Source organism: Cydia strobilella, chromosome 1 (genome assembly GCF_947568885.1).
Source record: "Cydia strobilella chromosome 1, ilCydStro3.1, whole genome shotgun sequence".
Classification (NCBI taxonomy): domain Eukaryota; kingdom Metazoa; phylum Arthropoda; class Insecta; order Lepidoptera; family Tortricidae; genus Cydia; species Cydia strobilella.
Window position 1 is genome coordinate 15686162 of NC_086041.1, and position 20340 is coordinate 15706501.

The window sequence follows — 20340 nt, forward strand, 5'->3', positions numbered from 1 at the left end:
GACAGGCAGGTGTAGTGTGCCCGTGGCGAACAGATGTCGCGCTGATGACGCTTGGCTCGCTTACTTGCGAGTGTCTTAAACCAAGCGTCATCGTGGATTTTACTACCGTCGGACACCAGTTTGCGCCACTTATCTCTGTCCTCGGCAAGCTTCTCCCATTGATTAACCGGGATGTTGAAGGCGTGCATGTCTCGCTTGGCGCAGTCCTTATGCCGTAGCATCGGTCGACCGACGCTTCTCTTGGCATCAGCTATGGCGCCAAGCAAAACACGCCGCGGCAAACGAGAAGGTTGCATACGATGCACATGCCCCAGCCAGCGTAAGCGTCTCTGTTTTAGCAGCGCAAAGAGGCTGGGCAGCTGAGCAATCTCAAGAACCCTCTCGTTCGTGACCCTGTCCTTCCAAGATATGCCCAATATGTTCGGGATGCAGCGCATGTGGAAAGCGTTGAAACGACGTTCGTGCTTGGCACACGATGTCCAGGTCTCAGCCCCGTACAAGAGTATGCTCAGGATGCACGTTTGATAGACAACCATCTTGGTTTTCCTGGTTAGATGTTTATTTTGTCATACTCTTGCACTCAACTTCCCAAACATCGTTGCGGCTTTTCCGATTCGAACGTCGATTTCTGCATCCGGTGAGAGATTGCTAGTCACAGTCGACCCGAGGTAGCAAAACTTGTCGACTGACTCCAGCGGGGTGCCCTCCAACAGGATTGTCGGTTTTTCTGCACACCCTTGAGCCAGCACAACAGTTTTCCGGGGATTGATGGACATCGAGAACAGAGCACAGGCACGAGAAAACTTGTCCATAATAGTTTGAAGCTCAAACTGCGATGTGGCGACGAAGGCTGCGTCATCAGCAAAGAGCAAGCTATCAACGAATAAATCGTCTCGTTTACGCTTAGATTTGAGAAGAGAAACGTTATAAAGTTTTCCATCAGCCCTCGTATGCAGATGGATACCCTGTTGGTCGTCACCGAAAGCAGTTTTCAGCAGTAACGAAAAGAATATACCAAACAGGGTAGGCGCCAGTACGCAGCCTTGCCGCAGCAACACCTCTTCGCATAAAGAACGGGTCAGACACGGTACCGTCAAACGCTACAGCTCCTTGCATACCTTCGTGAAAGGACTTCACAAGACTCAAGAGTTTTGGTGGGCATCCTATGTGTTCCAGTACGAAATAAAGCCCTTCTCGGCTAACTGTGTCGGTTTAGTGTTTATGTATAGCATAGATAGATAGATAGATAAGATAGATAATCATTTATTTGATAAAACACGAGTTACATATAAGATGTAAATATGTACAAATTCAGTTCTTTACATGTCTGGCCGGAATTTCAGCATTCAAATATTTATCACAAAAATAAATACAAATATTAAATAAGAAGTACAGAAAAATGTTGAAAAAATGTCAATGTGTGTCAATGTCAAACTACTAAACTAAATTATCTAAAAATTATTAATTTTAAATAGTTATATTTAATTATTAATGTCAATAATGTCATAATACAATTTTCCAACAGTAAACTGTACAGTTCTTCACATGTCTGGTTTCAGCATTCTATTAAGCACAAAAATAAAAATAAATTACAGGTAAAAGAAGCATGACAGAATAATGTAAATTAAAGAAAACGAATCAAATGTTAATATGTATCAATGTCAAATTTGGTACTTAGCTAAATTATATATCTAAAAGTTATTAATTTTAAAATGTTGTATTATATCATTTATGTTATAAAAACAATGTTATGTATAGATTTTTCGAAAAGCCTTTCCTTCTAGTGTCCTTATACCAACAGGAATAGAATTATACAACTTTATAGCCATGCAGTAGCAGTTATTTTGGAACAGCTTTAGCCTTTAAGGCGTCGGTATCTCTAGATCGTTTTTGTGCCGTTTATCGTTGCCCTTGTTTTTAAACAAATTTATATTATTTTTAACAAATTTTCACATTTCGAACACGTACAAGGATGGTAAAGGCAGTATTTTTTTTCGTTTAAATAATGGCTTGCAGCTATCTAGATAGTGGGCCCCGCACATTGATCTCACACAATTTTTTTTTTGGGCTTTAAAAGCTCTTTCGGTCTCGGTAGTAGACATGCGCAAAACAGTGCTCCAAAAAGTAATGCTATATCACATCACTTTTTCTAAAACGTAATAGTAAACTGAGATATCACATCACTCGTCACTCGAAACATGACCCGAACGTGAAACAGCGCTCCGGTGCGCGCGTGATGGTCAAATTACAGCATCTCCTACATTACGCAGCGCATCTACAGCACTCTAGTGACGTAGTGACTAGCGCGTCTCGTACCTGTCCGTAATCCGTATCGGCGATCAATTTATTTAATTTATTACGCATTGCGTTTTGTCACCGCTATGTGAAAGATTTTTTGTTAATTCTTATAAATCATAAAATATGCATAATTTATTATTATTTGGATAAAATTGATATGACACTGATACAGGTATGTAATTAATTATGTATGTAAGTTTCGCAGGTAGATATACCATACCTGCATTCAAATTGATTTCCCTTCATACTTTACCAAAATAAAATGGAACTCCAGGCTTAGGACTGGCAAACTTCTATAATTATTTTACTATTATTTACAATTTAATTTAAGTATATTTATAATTTAGTTCAAACAGTCTATATATACATACACAAATCTAATTTCTACACCCAGTCTCAGTACGGTACGCACTAATTCACAATTAAATTAAAGGATAAACACGTAACTCGTACTTAGTTTGCCGCGAACCGCGAAAGTCAACCAAACATTTCATAACAATAATAAAAAACGGTTTTGTTTTTGTCACATTTAAAATCTCAAACAAATTACTTGATTTAGCCGCATCCTTCTCGTATTATAAGAAATCATTATAAGCTCTACGCGGACGCACTAGAGTTTTAAATCTATGCAGATGCAGAAAATCATATTCGTAAGAATATTAGTGAAATTTGCGACAACTTAAACGCAATCGGCCTAGTAGCCCGACCCGAAGTCTTCCGAAGATAGCCGAAAGAATCGCAGAGCAAGAGCGAGCGATCACTGAGTGCGAGTGCGAGCGAGATAACAAAGCATGGCTTGGCAAACAAACAACTCTGATGACACTATTGCAAGTAGCATTATACATTACGTGTATAGAGTTGAACTGACCATTCATATCGGCGCGTCAATGTATTGAATTTATGCGGAATTGAAACCATTACGCGCGCTTCGGCGCGGGTCGTTCGGCTCGCGTGATGAGTGATACATGAAGTAATGGTTGATTTTTCCGTGTGATACGTAATGGCATATTACGCGTTCGAGAGATATCTCATTTGTGATATTACGAGCATTACTTACACATGTCTACTCGGTAGAGTTGCCCCATATTATTAAGCCCTATCGGATTTGAGAAGATACATAGCCGTGAAAGGCTGCAGTTGCTGCCGATTCAGTAGTGATTCTCAAAATAGTGGCATATTAACCTGTCATCGAGTTTTTGAATGGAATGTATGCTTATTTTCTCTTTTCATATGAAACAAAAATATGTATAGATAAACAAAAACAATGTTTATCGAGGCCAAGTCTTTATTTTTATTTTTATTTAATACTTATATTTAAAAAAAAAAGAGTACCAGTTTTCACTGTAACCTGTCTTGTCCGCATCGCTGTTCTAGTTTTAGTTCTTTAGATTTTATAAGCACCAATTAATGTCACAAAAATATCATGCTATATAACAACAAGAATAATACCTTTAGTTTTTTTTATAGCACTGGTCTTTTATATATTTTTTATACAACAATATTTGCTCACGAAGTTTGTCCAGCGATATTTTCACTGTAACCTGTACATCCGTGGTTATGCATCTGACTCACACATAGAAAAACATATTAAGATCATAAACCCTGCAAAACATGCCGCCAGTATCGAACTACCCGTCGTAGTAAACTTTCGTGCCTGAGGTGTCGTAGTTTTGTGGATAAAACTAATTGAAGGAAGGAATCCGGAGTTTGTAACAGGTATGTTGACTTTAACTTACCTTAATTATTTTATCATTTTGGTAAGGAGCCTTTTTTGCTTATACCATTTTAATGTTGTAATAAGTAATACTGATTGATACTAAAAATGAGCAATGCGTATGATTAACGGTTTTAGAGATAAAATAAATAAACAACACTTTTCACTCTAACCTGTGTAACTTTAACCTGTAATCAATGTACAAGTTAAAGTGATCATAGACAGGTTAAAGAGCCCCATGTACAATGGATGGATGTTAATGGGACGCTTGCCAGGGGAAAAATATTTTTTCACCTCACTCGCTCGGAAAACCTCAGTTTATAGCGCGAAATCTGCGTGCAAAAGTCTATTTTATCCGCTAGCGTGCAAAAGTCATTTGAATTTCGAACACTATGAATATGAGTGCTTTTATTTGTTTATTTTGTTTGGATTTGAGTGTGTTATGTCTTAAATTTGATATGTTAAATAGAGGGCAAAATCAAATAATATATATATATAACTTCAAAACTACGCCGGCTCCAACCCTACACCTCGGACCCGAGAAGATTTAATTCCCTCCTAAATTGTAGTCATTTGAAATATGCCAATATGGGACCGGCAACAAACTCGGCGGGACACATCTTTTCAAAACATATTATACTCATATTGGGATACCCTCCTACAATTTAGGAGGGAATTAAATATTCTCGGGTTCGAGGTGTAGGGTTGGAGCCGGCGTAGTTTTCCTAGACTTATATTGACCGGGATATAGACCGGGATCAATATAAGTCTAGTGAAACTAACCGTGAATCATTCAAAACTCGGCGTAGTTTTTATCGCGTATATATATAAATTTCGAAAAATTGTATAAATGTTTATGATACTGATTATGTATTAACAGTATAAGTGTCTTGGCATAAGTCGCTGTAAACTTATACTTGTGTTTGTTTGAATAAAGAATAATATATCTTTACTTGAAAATAGTTGTGTTTTATAACTAGCCTTATGAACCGATTTTGCATGTACAACCAGCCTTAAAGTTTATAGTCTATGATGGTTCATTGTTTTTAGTATGTGGGTATTTTTGCACTTTGTAGTTTTTCCTCAGTCACCCGTTGACCACGAACGCTGTAAAGGGTTCGAAAAGTCGGGATGTATTATAAATTCAATATACCGAATATACGCAATATAATCCGTTTTCATAGTTTTATTATATTTGTAACACGTTTTAGAGTTGATAATAAGTACTTTGCTATTAAGTTTTAAGCGAGTTTTGAACTTATTAATATAACTTTTTATCATACCTCCCAAACCAAACAACTTAATATTACTTATTAAGTAAGGAAACTAATGTATGGAGTGAGGACTAGAGTAGAGAGCTTAGAAGCTTACTTATTTTTCTATGTCCATGGTGATTGTGAATGATTATACTGAGGTTGTGAAATATATAGTTAGTGCCATTTAGTTATGGTTCGTAGAAATAAGCATAATAAAAATTAACAAATTTCTTAAACATAATTGGTATTGTTACCATAACTCTACCGCACATATTTTTGGTATAAACTAATTAAAATCAGAGCACTTTCAGATTCGGCTTAGCTACGATCATAACGTTGGTTGTAAAAATATTTCAAAAATATATTGATTAATTGATAACACTTTTATTTTATTTTCCATACAACTCTCTTTAACCTGTCTAATGTCACTCTCACCTGTACCTTCAAATCTTTAACAGGCTATAACTTTTACATTTGTATGATTTTTTCGTGGCCTTTAGTAAAAATGCTAAAAGTGATACTTTAATAATATTTTTCCATCCTTAAAATGTGAAAAAAGTATAAATAAAAAAAAAGGTTTCACTTTAACCTGTCGATGCCACTATTTTGAGAATCACTCTCAGAGACAATAGAACGCAAACGATACAAAACATAAACAAAACGATCGAGCTTATCACACAAGTGGTTGATATGGGCTTTCCAATTGCAGTATTTATCAATATGAATACCTAAGAAAACTTCAACATCAGTTTCTTTAAGTTGCACACTATTGAAGTCGGTAGTTACCTCGAAGGATCTACTTTTGTAAGTTTGAAATTGGATTAACTGTGTTTTTTTAGATTTACATTAAGATTATTATCATCTAACCATTTAGTAATATTTGTTAGCGTGTGAGTAATATTATGACATATAGAATCACCATTCATCTCTTTAATTAAGATAGTTGTGTCGTCTGCGAAAAGTATTGTATCATTAAGTGTGGCTCGAGGTAAATCGTTAATATATAATAGAAACAATATCGGCCCCAGTATACTGCCCTGTGGCACGCCGCATTTATTTACCATGTAAGGTGAGTTATATGACTCCTTGTAATTATTCACCTGTTAACTTCAACACATTGTTGCCGTCCATTGAGGTAGCTTTCCAACCAAAGATATGCTTGTCCTCTTATGCCGTATTTATATAATTTTGAAAGTAATGTTTGATGGCACACGAAATACACCCACATAACAGCATTGTAAAAAAAAAACTATAAAAACTGATCGTTATTATTTAATTGTTAATTTAGGATAAATGATTAATTTTTGTCTTACTTTTCTACACCGATTTCAGAAATCAGAAACTAGTTATTTGCATTGATACAGTATGGGGATGTTACAATACATTAGTTTTACAGTTCATGTGTCTAGCTTGCATGCAAGCGTGCAAATTTAATGTCAATGAAATTACACACAATAAATTTAATTTTTCAGTACGTTAATTTCAAATAAATCCTACTATCCGTGAAAATAGCCTTTTTTTACCGAATCCTTGTAGAACGTCACTTTTTTTATACAGATCCGTATTATCCGAAATATCCGGATATCCGGATACGTCAAATTTTAATATCCAAAATATCCGGATCAGAAAAATTGACGGATATTGCAAACCCTACCTGTGTCCCTCTATCTAGGTGCTCTGAAATTATGTTGGTAGCCGTCAAAAGGTTGGTGTCCACTGATCGCTTCGATCTAAAGCCGTGCTGCGCGTCACATAGGAATGGTTTCAGCTGGGGTGAAATCAATGCCTTCAGGACAGATTCAAACAGCTTCGCTAATGATGAAAGTATGGCTGTGGGTCGATAGTTCTCCACACTCGAAGTGTCACTAGATTTAGGAATTGGAGTTACTCGAGAGAGCTTCCACCGTTTAGGATACACACCGGTCGTAATTGATAAATTAAAAATGAACAGTATTGGCTGTAGAAAGTGATTTTTACATCCCTTTATTTAAAAGATTAAAGAATAAATACTCAAGTTGAGTTTAAAATAAAATAAATCTGTTGGGGTGTCTCAGGTTTTCAGTGGCTCAAGTAACACCGTGTATAATATTTTTATTGCTTTCACATTGGTTTTACAGATGTTCTTAATCGATAATGTATCACAACATGACACTGTAAGTAAGGGTATTGCAATTTTATCTACTCTAAACTAACACATATGTAAATTAAATACAGAGATAACATTACACAAAAGATATACCTACCTAAGTTCTATGTATTACTTATATGCCTATTTATGGTATTTATTACAATCAAAAAATAATTTTATAGAATAAAAACATTTACTTGTTGAATAATTTTTCAAGCAGTTAACAAATTTATCATAGTTTTCCGTCAATCAAGGTTTGAGATAGCTTGAATTTATCACTTGGACCGGGCAGTATGAATACTTCCCTACTTCTAGCCGGGCAATGTGATAAATTTGGTCGCGCCGTGGTGGAAGCAGTTTATTTCTGTGGGGGGTTGCAATTCTAACCTAACCTAAACGTACTTTTCTACAAACAATTATTTTCTGTGGGGGGTTGTAGTTCTAACCTAACCTAAACCAATCTTCCGTAAGCAGTTCCTTTCTGTGCTGGATTACAGTTCTAAGTTTTATTACATTGCCCAAGGTAGGTCATTATTCATACTGACCGGTCAAAGTGATCAATTTATCTGTTTTGTTACATTGCCCACGGTAGGGTCAAAGTGATAATCTTGCAATTTTAATTAAATTGCCCACAATATGATGCGAGCGTTATGCATACAGACCGGTCATTATTCATAGTTCGTTCAAATCTTGCAATCGATTTTTCGACCACTTCTACTTAACCGATTTCAATTACATTTGGTATGCGTTTCAAGTCCCCGTGACAATGACTTTTTATGATATTTTCAACCTTTGATCTTCAAATCCTGATGCTCCAGAAACACTGCTTACCTTAACCGAGACTCGAGAGTCATACAGACCTGCCAATTTAACTATAATATATTGTTGCTTTGAAACAAATCCTTAGTGACTTATTACTGACCTCCAACTCTTCAGTTCTGATGCTGCACGGTTACTGCCTGTCTTAATCGCCAGGATTGATAAAGTTCTGATTTCAAATTAAGATTTGATTGAAACGAACCTCTTTTTAATCGTCATAATCTCTAGATTACGATGTAAAAACAGGATCATGAAATTAAACGGGAATGTTGAGAAATCCTGCAGTAAAAATATTAATCTGGCAAAAAAACACTTTTGCAAACATATGTGTTCAAGTTTTTAAAAATATGTTTTACTTACGTTTCACGTCAAAAATGTTCTGGCAATTTTTTTTAAAACTGAATCGACTAAACAACTGTCAATATTCCACAAATCTTTTGAAAAAAGCGACTGCCACAGGAGAACAGCCGAGCATCATTTTTGTCTACTCGTAAGCTGAAACGGTAACGTTTTGCTCGCGCTTCGCACTCGCTTAATCAATTCAAAATACGATACTTAAAAAAAAATACAAAAATATCTAGAAAACCAAAATATTTAAAAAACATCTAAGTAGGTTATACACCTATATGTTGTTATTGCTTTTATATTTGTTTGTCAGGATGAATTATACAGTTTTGCATACGTTGAAACCACTTTTCATAGCACTTTTTGATTTATGATTTTGGTACTTATACAAAACGTGCATTTTGTACGCAAAACTTATTGGGGATTTTTTTTTTTTTTACAGCCAATTAAAAATTAAAATAAATCATGTACATTGTACACCTATTTTGACGACAACTTGGAAATGTATTAAATGTAATACACATTACACATGTACTTTTACGAGTTCTTGTCAATGTATCAAATATGATACATAACAGTTTCATGTAAATATTCTGTATGATAAATATTTTTAAGTACGAGTAATACGACCACTATGTAAATCCAAATACAATAACAGATAGTAAGTGAATTAAAATGCAGATTATGCAAAAATATATACTTATTTAAGAAATAGTGCAAAACTACGAAATGAGACCTGTTGTTTCCGCGGCGGCATGTTGATTATTACTAACTAGCTGTTGCCCGCGACTTCGTACGCATGGATTTGTATGTTGGTGGTTATATATTTTACATGAGCATAGAACATTATGCAGCAAAAGATATCAGTAGGGACGGTTAATCATTTGTTAATAATTGTACAACGCATGAAAGTCTTTCATAAAGTACGAAGTTTCAAGCCCCTAACTGAAAATAATTGTTCTCGATATAATATATCCCTCTCAACACTTAGATTTTCAAGTCCACTATTTTTTTTAAATGTTCGCTCCCGATGCAAACTTTATTAATACAAACATTTCAAACACGGTGCAATCAGTTTTCGTCTATTTTAATATAATGCCCTTTTACCAAGTTTCATGTTCCTAGCTTAAGAAAACTTGTACTAAATATAAACTTACATCCCCTTTTTAACCCCCTTAAGGGTTAAATTACTAAGAACGTTGAAATAACCTTTTTTGTAATATTATACAATGCCTTTCTAAGAAGTTTCAAAGCATTTGTAATGGTTTCAAACTTTCAACCCCTGTTTGGGATGAATTTTTAAAAACGCTGAAATTGCTTTTCCTGTATTCTAATAATATGGCCATATACAAAGTTTTAAGTCCCGCATTTGATAAAAATTTTGATCTCCATACAAACTTTCAACCCCTTTTTCACCACCTTAGGGGATGAATTTTCAAAAACACTGAAATTAGTTTTCTTGTTTTTTAATAATATATCTTTTACCCAAGGTTCGAATTCATAGCTTGAAATAAAACTTGAACCCCATACAAACTTTGGACCCTCATTTCATCCCCTTAGGGGATGATTTTTGAAAAACTCCTCTTTAGTGGATACTGCCGTTTTAAAAACTACCTATTGTGAAAAAATCAGCTCCCTAGGTCTAACAGTTTGGGCTGGGCGTTGATTTAAGTCAGTCAGGACTTTTACGTTTATATATATAGATTAATTTACAATGACACTTGCGTGTATTATTTTTTGCTATAATAAAGGAGGGTAGATCGCCATATTTATAGCAGAATTATTTTATTAAGTAATAAACTGAACCTGCTATATTTTTTTTGTTTCATGTATCACGGGTGTTACAATGCCAAGATAAGGGTTAACCTCTTTGCTGGCCCTTTTCTTTGATCTCCACCTATGTCCATTCCATTCTTTGACCCATGAAAATCGCCCATGAAGAGTAAGATAGAGGGTCGGCAAACCGCGGCTCGCGAGCCGCATGTGACTCTTTAGGGGTACGATTGCGGCTGTTCAAGCAACAAAAAAATGCATATTCCGACCTCTTATACCACTGAAAACACCATTTGCGGCTCTTTGACATTCTTAATACTGGTGATTTCTACTGCGGTGGGCTCTTCTTCTCAAAAGTTTGCCGACCCCTGAGATAGTAGATAAGAGTTGATAGAATATGAAATTGGAAATGCTCAGATACGCAAAAAAATACGTAGCTGCGGTGGGCTCTTCTTCTCAAAAGTTTGCCGACCCCTGAGATAGTAGATAAGAGTTGATAGAATATGAAATTGGAAATGCTCAGATACGCAAAAAGATACGTAGGTACTAAAGAAACTGTAACTTTACTGTACCTTTGTCGTCAATCTTGCAAATATATTTCCTAATGTCATGCGTGTCGTCGTTGTTGCTTTACTTTTTACGTAGTGAACAGCTGTAATAGCCTTTTTCTTAGTACGTGCAGTCTTTGGAGTTTCCTGAGCTTCAATGTCAGATATAAACGTAATAACAGCGCAAATAAATGCTATCGTAAACATAAGATTAATTCGAGTTAAATCTGAAAAGCAGATACCTATCATCAGCATTATTATCTAGTACTGTCAGCATCAAATAGATAGTGACATTAGTGAGCAGTTGAGCACTAAAGTACCCAAATACATATTAATTATTAATTAATTAGTAATTTTGGCCGTCACTAAATAATTAAAGGTCTATTTGATGCTTTAAATCGACACGAGTTGCGACTTACCTATTCGCACGTGTATCGTACTACGTTTTACAGTACATATGGCCCTTTAAACTTTCGACATATGCACGAAAAGTGCTATTTGACGCACTAGTGCGAAAAAGTAGCACCATATGTACTGTAAAAGTATATAAGATGCAATCCCTCCATCTGATTTTGATACTATAATAACCAAATCATTTTAAAATTACTGCAGTTTATTTAAATATGTGTGTTTTCGTAAATATTGCAATCTAAATGTTTTTCGCTAGGGGTTATTTATCTTCACACATGAAGTTCAGGCACCTGTCCGGTAAACGGGGTACGCTGGTTCGATTCCAGCTCTGGACACTGGAGGCTTTGGTCATTTTTTCCTTCGTATATGATATTTATTTCAGTTCACACATGAAGTCTCCGATTCCAAAGTAAGTCCTTAGGAAAAAATCATGGCCGCAGGTCTATTAGGTAGTACGTTACTGATTTTGCAAAATTGCCTTGTCTTGTTTTGTTTCCTCGCATTCGATATGAAAAGTAGAGTGTTTAACTCGAGTGAAAGGCACCATTTCCGTCTCGGACTATTGGCGCTCTCACTGCGTTCGAGCGCCAAACTACCTCGACAGAAATGGGTGCCTTTCAACTCTTGGTTAACAATCTACTATATCTGCTCTAGTATATAAAACAATCGAAATAGAGCAAAAACAAGTTTTGTATGAAAAACATAAATTCGCTGTATTTTTTACTATGGTATATATCTGAAGCTACATAAACTAATTTCAGACCTAAATATACCTTATCCCTAAGTAATACTAAGTTTCAGAGCAATCTAGCTAGTCGTTTTAAAATGAGAGCGTAACTGCGTTTGTACGGACAATTTTGGGGGATAGAAGCTGTTCGCGTCCGTGGGCTTTAGCTCTAGATACCCACACGTGTCCCCTGGGTAGCGCCAAATGAACAGCCCTTTCTGGTGGTAGGTTTTTTGACCGCGGCTTGTCACCACCCTCCTGTACTAAACCTCGGCGCTAAATGGCTTAAGCTGTGTTCCGGTGTGAAGTCAGGAGTAGCCATTAGGAGGAGGACGGGTCTGAATAGGACCGCTCTGCTTGCTTACCGGTTTCAGTGCCTTTGGTTGGCTGTACCTGGTGCCTGGTCGCGGAGGGTAGCGGGATCCGAAGCACGGTTTTCCGTTGGCCGACCGCAGGTAGTTGGGGGCCCAAAAGTAGAGGTTTCGCCAATCGTGAAAGGCTGCCCCGCCAACTCGCGAAAAATCCTGGAGATGCGCTGTCGTGCCGGTTTGCGACCGGAGAGAGGACTCGACAGACGTCTACGGGGGGGTTCGGGCGTCCCCGCAGTCTCCAGACCAGGAACATTTTCTGTTCTGTGCAGTCAACTCTAGTGCACTGCTTGGTGAGGCATTGCACCTATTCAACTGCCGTCTTCCCCAGCCTATTCACATTTAAAACAAACATGAAAAAAGTCAGAAAAAGAGCAAGTAAACACAGCGGAATGCACCTCCTCTCACTAAAAGTGCACCTCTCAAACATTCGAGGTCTGCACTCCAATCTCGCTGCGGTCCATCACCATCTTGAGACTGATAAGCCCCACCTGCTCTGTCTAACTGAGACCCAAATCAGGTGCTTTGCGGATGCGGCGTATCTACCTATACATTACCCAGGATATACCCTGGAGCACACTTTTAAACCCCGCGCTGATGTTTGTATATACGCCCGCGACAACATCTGCTGTCGTCGTCTTCGTAACCTTGAAGCGTCTAACTTCTCTACCTTATGGTTGCTGGTGGACTTGGGCGTGCAGCAAATTGTGTACGCTTTAATATATCGATCGCACAGTGGTGACCCGGAGACAACCAGGCTGTTCCAACATCTCACGGAGGCGGCGGAAGTTGCACAGTAACGATACCCGCGAGCACAGTTGGTTTTTCTGGGGGACTTCAATGCCCACCATGAGGAGTGGTTGTGCCCATACCAGTTTACTGACCATGCTGGGAGAGAGGCCCGCAAGTTTGCATTATCTCTCGATCTCACCCAACTGGTCGACCAGCCAACTCGTGTTCCGGACGTTGCTGGCCACACACCCAATTGCTTGGACCTTCTGCTGACAACAGACCCAGACAGGTACAATGTGTCTGTGTCATCCCCCTTGGGAACCTCTGACCACTGTCTGGTGAAATCTGTGTCGTTCCATTCCCCGCAGGATCGTAGCCCAAGAGGCTCACGCCGAGTGTGGCGATACAAGTCAGCAGACTGGGATGAGATGCGGCACTTCTTTGCGTCTTATCCTTGGCAGCAAACCTTTTTCATCAGTGATGATTCGTCGATCTGTGCGAATAATATCACCGATGTGTTGCGTCTGGGCATGAAATCCGGTCTGGTATTCTCTACTCAGACGTAGCAACCGGAGGCACAGCTCGTCCATGGTTCAACGCCGAGTGTGACCGGGCAGAAGCCCTAAAGCACGCGGCTTATTTATCGTGAGCTGATGCTCGTAGTCGTAAAGATCCGGATGTACAGGCAAAGAAGCAGTCGTTCAACAGAGCAGCTAAGTCTTGCAAGAAGGTTATACGGAAAGCTCGATTTCTTCACGTTCGCCGTGTAGGCGCCAAGCTAGCCTCTTACCCGTCAGGGAGTAAGGCGTTTTGGTCGCTGGCAAAGTCGGTGGAGTCGAATTTCTGTCGCCCCTCTTTACCTCCATTGCTGAGGCCCGATGGATCACTGGCACATACAGCGAAAGACAAGGCAAACCTGTTTGACTCTCTTTTCGCAAAAAATTCGCGTCTGGACGCTGGCGTCGCTAAGCCTCCCTCCTTACCTACCTTTGGTGCTTCAATGCCCGAAGTAAAAATACCAAAGGGAGGTACTGAAAGCACTGCGCTGTCTAGACGTGAACAAAGCTAGTGTTCCTGATGGCGTTCCAGCGATTGTGTTGAAAACATGTGCGCCTGAGTTGTCTCCAGTACTGACACGCCTGTATCGTCTTTCCCTGAGGTCGGGTCAAGTCCCCGAGTCGTGGAAGCTTGAAAACGTACAGCCTGTACCTAAGAAGGGTAGTCGTGCTGACCCGTCAAATTATAGGCCTATCGCGATCACCTCCATACTTTGTAAGATTATGGAGGGTGTTCTGAACACCAAGCTCCTGGCATATCTCGAAGGTAACGATCTCCTCAGTGATCGGCAATACGGTTTTCGCCGGAATCGGTCTACTGGGGACCTTCTGATTTATGCCACCCACCTATGGGGCGAGGCCATCGAGAGACATGGTGAGGCTATCGCCGTGTCCCTCGACATTTCCAAGGCCTTTGACAGAGTCTGGCACGACAGCCTAATTAGCAAGCTTTCCGCGTATGGGATCTCCTCTGGCCTGCGCTCCTGGATCACTGATTTCCTGAGGGACCGATCTATACGAGTTGTCCTAGATGGATGCTCGTCTGATCTTTTGGCTATTAATGCCGGGGTACCTCAGGGTTCAGTCCTCTCCGCGACCCTCTTTCTGCTGCACATCAACGATCTGCTCAAGCCCGGTATCTTTGGGTACGCGGATGACATTACGGTTACGGAGAGATACCTTGGTGACGCGAGGGTCAGTGAAGCTGACACCAAGATCCTCAGGGAGACCATGGTGGAGCGATTGAATCTGTCCTTGGATGCCGTGTCCGAATGGGGCGAGGCCAACTTGGTTGGATTCAACGCCACTAAAACACAGGCGTGTCTTTTCACCGCAAAACGGAGCCAGTTCGCCTTGGCTCCCACTTTCCGAAATGTGTCCCTTCCCGTGACCAACACTTTAGAGCTTCTTGGTCTAAGTTTGAAATCAAACTTAAACTTCGGGTCGACTATTGAGTCTAGATCTAAAACTGCTGCAAAAAAACTTGGTGTCCTATTTAAGGTGAAGCGGTATTTCACGCCGAATCAGCTTCTCTCCCTATACCAAGCACAGGTGCGCTCGTGCATGGAATACTGCTCCCACCTATGGGACGGTTCTGTCGTAATATCAGCTGGCGGCCCTGGACTCAATAGAGCGCCGGGCTCATAGACTCTTTGGCGATGACCCATCTGTCAAGTCAAGGATACAGAGCCTTGAGCATCGCCGTCGAGTCGCTTGCCTATCGGTGTTCTATCGGATACATTTCGGGGAGTGCGCACAGTAACTGCACGACTTGATCCCACCTTCCCCTTTCCATCATCGGACATCCAGGCGCGGGGAGCGAATGCACCCGTTCGTGGTCCACATTCCATTCGTTCGGACGAAACGTTTTGCCTCCTCCTTTTTGGTACGGACGGCTAAGGAATGGAATGCGCTCTCGCCATCTGTATTCCCTGATCAATATGACCTCGGTCTCTTTAAAACAAGAGTGAATAGGCTGTTACTGAACCGGTGAGCTCCATCTTAGGCCCTGTCTTCACTTTCCATCAGGTGTGACTAGGGCCAATCGCCGATCAGTTTATAATAAAAATAAAAAATATAAAATAGTACAATCGGATTAAGTCTCACCTCGAAATCCTTCCAAAGTTATGAAATTTGGTATGTAAGTTAATTAAAGGTCTCTTTTTCATGTCCACACTATTTCACATTTGGGGACCTCGAGAAATCGCAGCCATCTTGGAAAATGTGTACCATCCTGGAGAAATTTGCGTTTTACTCTAAATATACGTTCTCTATGAAAATATGGTGTAAGGCAACATTAAAGCTTATTAATAATTCTACACAAAAAAGTCCTAGATAACTTTGCGGAAAAAATACATCTTGTTATAGAAAATAATAGCTGAATCCAGATTTAGCGCTTATACCATTTACCTTAAAAGAAAAACCAAAAAGACTTATACTTTTCTAGATGGCGTTTGATCCCCGTGGTCCCCGAAGCTCCAATTTTATGACACGCAAACAGGGATCCCTGAAATTGTAGGTGTCAAATTTCATTACTGTCACTATTGTTTAAACCCCATTTAAGACCTAAAATCTGTTTTTATAGTCACATTTTTAAGTTTTACACATTTTTCCTCCATTTATTTTAGTAAATTTGTATTGCATAGCACTCGTGTACCAATTATGGATCTACTGATGTCTATTTTATTGAAATCCACTCAATAGTTTTAGGCGCTAGGTGGTTTAGGGTTTAGAAGTAAAAATATGATTTACTATTCGGCGTCCTCTCAAGGCAGCTGTATTGATTTTTCTTTAATAAAACAGGTGTAAACAGGTTGTGAAGGGCAAGAGGAATCTACCAATATATCGTTTTAAAAAATCCGTCCAGTATCCTGAGCTACAGGATGTACTGATTTTCAGTATTTAAACCCATAACCCTACTTTCTGTTTAAGTCGCAGTCGAGTAAAATGTTGATATTGGAGTAGAACGTGTACAAATGTATAGACAAAAGTGGAATTCATATTCCTCCAAGTTTCATATTAAGAGAATATCCCCTGAAAGGGTATAAGCGCTAAATCTGGATTCAGCTTCTAGAGTTTTCTATAACAAGATGTATTTTTTCCGCAAAGTTATCTAGGACTTATTTGTGTAGAATTTAATAAGCTTTAATGTTGCCTTACACCATATTTTCATAGAGAACGTATAAGTAAGTAAGTAAGTAAATATTCTTTATTGCACCAAAATTATACATTTTACATACATGTAAACCTACAAAGAAATATTTAAAGAAAAAATAGAACCAGGTAACAACAGGCGGTCTTATCGCTAAAAAGCGATCTCTTCCAGACAACCTTTGGGTAGCAGGAAATGTAGAACTCATACAAAAGTCAACAGGTAGTGCAAAGAGCTAAATATGGAGACTATTAAACACAAACACACATACTACAATTACTACTTATACATATAAGTATTAAAACAAAACCTAACACACAAATAAATATACAATACAATATATATAATATATATTTATACAAGCATATATACAATATATAAAATGGCAAGTTAAGGCAGAGATAGAAAGTATAGTTTTAGCTGATTTTTGAATATGGGGAGAGATTTAGCTAATCTTAATTCTACTGGTAAAGCATTCCACAGCCGAACAGCCCGGAAGGTAAAAGAGCTATTATAAAATTTAGAAGTAGATGAGGGAGGAGCAAGAATATGAGTCTGAGAACATCTGATAGAAGCGAGATACTTGAAACGCTCTTTGAGATAAGGGGGTGTAGCGGGGTTAAAGAGAATGCCATAGAGAAGGGCGAGAACATGAGAGTCACGGCGAAGACGAATAGGAAGCCACTTGAGCTGAGAACGGAACTGTGACACATGGTCAAATTTGCGCAGACCAAATATAAACCTTATACCGAGATTCTGGAGGCGCTCGAACTTATTCAACTGGTCCTCCGTAAGGTCCAGATAGCAAATGTCGGCATAATCTAATATGGGCAATAAGAGGGATTGAGCTAGCGCAATCTTAGTGGCGTAAGGCAAGAAATTACGGAGTCTGCGGAGTGATGCAGTCGCAGCAAACATTTTCCTGCTAACCTCATTCACCTGAGGTACCCAAGAGAGACTCTGGTCCATCATGACACCGAGATTCTTTACCTGGAGAGAGTAGGGAATCTGAATACCGTCAAACACAATGGCAGGTAGAGAACCTAAATCAATCCGGGCAGTGAGCTTTGAGCTACCTATGACTATAACCTGAGTTTTAGTAGGGTTAACCTTGAGACCGTAACGTTTACTCCAATTTAAAATACTCTCCAAGTCAGTGTTCATGGCGCAGATAGTCTGTGATAGATCGGTAACAGAGCCCTGAGAGTAGATTTGAAGGTCGTCAGCGTAAAGGTGGTAGGAGGACAAAATATTGGAAGTGATAGAGTTTATGAAGATAGAAAAAAGAAGAGGAGACAACACGCCGCCCTGTGGGACACCAGCAAGCGTGTTGCACCACGAAGATCGATAGGAATCCGCCTTAATACGCTGCCGACGCCCTACTAAGTAACTGTGAAACCAGTCAACTACCGCAGGAGATACATTAAGTGAACGCAATATGCCCAACAAGATGTCGAAGTCAACCGTGTTGAAAGCATTACTGAAATCCAGAAGCGATAATACCGTGATCTTACGATTATCCATACCAGCCCGGATATCGTCAGTAATTTTTACAAGAGCAGTAGTTGTGCTGTGGCCTGTACGGAATCCGGATTGGTATGGGTTCATGAGCGCGTGTCTGTTCAAAAAAGAAGTAAGTTGCTGATGTACTAGACGCTCTAGAACTTTAGAGAGGAAAGGAAGAATGGAAATAGGACGGTAGTCTGAGAAGGCGGAAGGACTGGACTTTTTAGGCAAAGGAATGACGTCGGCATCTTTCCAAAGCGATGGGAAAACATTAGAAGAAATGGAGCTATTGAGGATACATTAATATTATATATATATTAATGTACGGTATATTTAGAGTAAAACGCAAATTTCTCCAGGATGGTACACATTTTCCAAGATGGCTGCGATTCCTCGAGGTCCCCAAATGTCAAATAGTGTGGACATGAAAAAGAGACCTTTAATTAACATACATACCAAATTTCATATCTTTGGAAGGATTTCGAGGTGAGACTTAATCCGGTTGTACTACAACCGAGCTTGCCGGGGACTCTTATATACATTATTAAAATAAATAAAAATTTATGAAAAATATCCATTTTGTTTTTATTTAATACGACATTGTATTTTGTCCAGATTTCACTCCGCATACGTTATATGTAGGTACTTCGTGTAGACACACGACTAACCGTCCTAAATAAAAAATAAAGTTTGATAACGTCTCCTAAGCTAAGTGTCGCCAAAGAGATAATAGGATAGAGCGGTACTGTCATAGCAAATTATGTAGCCACAGTGAATTCACTGCCATCTATCAACACACGATTAAAACTAAAAACAAAAATTTCAAATTTTGTAGCTTAGTAGTAAACTCTTTATTGTACAAAAATATATATTCAAAATTACATGGTACAAATAATAAGATGTCCAAAGGCGAACTTATCCCTTTGTGGGATCTCTTCCAGTTAACCTTTGAGTAGATGAGAGGAGAAAGTGAAAAGAGGGTGATAAATGTAGCAAAATGTACAACAAGGTACCAGAAAGAGAAAGGATATAAATACATACAAAATTAATAGGATAAACATATAATATATTACACAAAAAGGAATGGGGAAAATACACTAAAAATTGGAAAGAAGTAGAAAAATATAAAGCAACATACAATACAAATATAGGCACATTAATCAATCAGATAACCACAGCTTCTTTAACCTCTCCTTGAGCGACGCAAGACGGTGGCCACTGCCTTCAGCCAGAAATTGACATTTTTGAGAGAGGTATAAAGGCAAGGGCCTGACACTCTTTGATAGAGAAAGATAGTCTTATTGCGATTCCTATAAGAGGAAAGAGAAAATAGTGCCATGCTTTGTCCTTATCACCGACCGGGTTTTTTTTCATGGTCGGGTTATGGCAGCATAGGTAGGAGGCGATGGCGAAATACCGAAATTTATAAGAGAGAAAGAGAAAAAGGATTATGCTGCCATACATTAACCTGTCAATTATATATGAATATGTCTTTCTCTTACCCCTGGTCGCTCGGTTTCATGTCTATAACTACTATTTATACTATGTCTATGTATAGAGGAGAAGAAGGTGTAAAAAGAACATTGAAGAGATTTTGACCCATGTTCTTTTACTGATATGCTTTAAAATTGTTAAGAGGCCTTACGAGCGTATTTTGCAAAATGCGTCCTTTTTCATTCAACATTACGACGTAACTATTAGTATTTATTCAAAAACTGTTAACGTTCTTAAATAATCATTTCCTAAACTAGCGGCTGAAATAGTTAGTTTTCATTTTCTCTTTTTAAACCTAAAATAAATGAGTTTTCCTGGCAGTATTTTTCAAAATTTGCAGTGAGAAGTGTCGTTTCGGTTGCCAACTTTGCAGTAAACAAGAATCATTTGGTACAGTACAGAAGCAAATTTTCTTGATTTTCGAGGCACGTTTTTGCCTTAGACTGTATCCATCTATTACAGAGCTATATACATCTTTGGTGTCGCGAATATCGCAAACTAGGTAATAGTTGC

General features: G+C 38.7%; 1 long non-coding RNA gene across 1 annotated transcript in view; it reads right to left on the reverse strand.

Moving 5' to 3' along the window:
* The window catches only part of LOC134746672 (uncharacterized), a 78790-nt gene extending 61695 nt beyond the window's left edge, over window positions 1-17095 (reverse strand). Inside the window, exon 1 of the long non-coding RNA XR_010128249.1 lies at window positions 16856-17095. This is a non-coding gene — a long non-coding RNA (uncharacterized LOC134746672). The remainder of the gene's footprint in view (window positions 1-16855) is intronic.
* Window positions 17096-20340: the final 3245 nt, after the last annotated feature.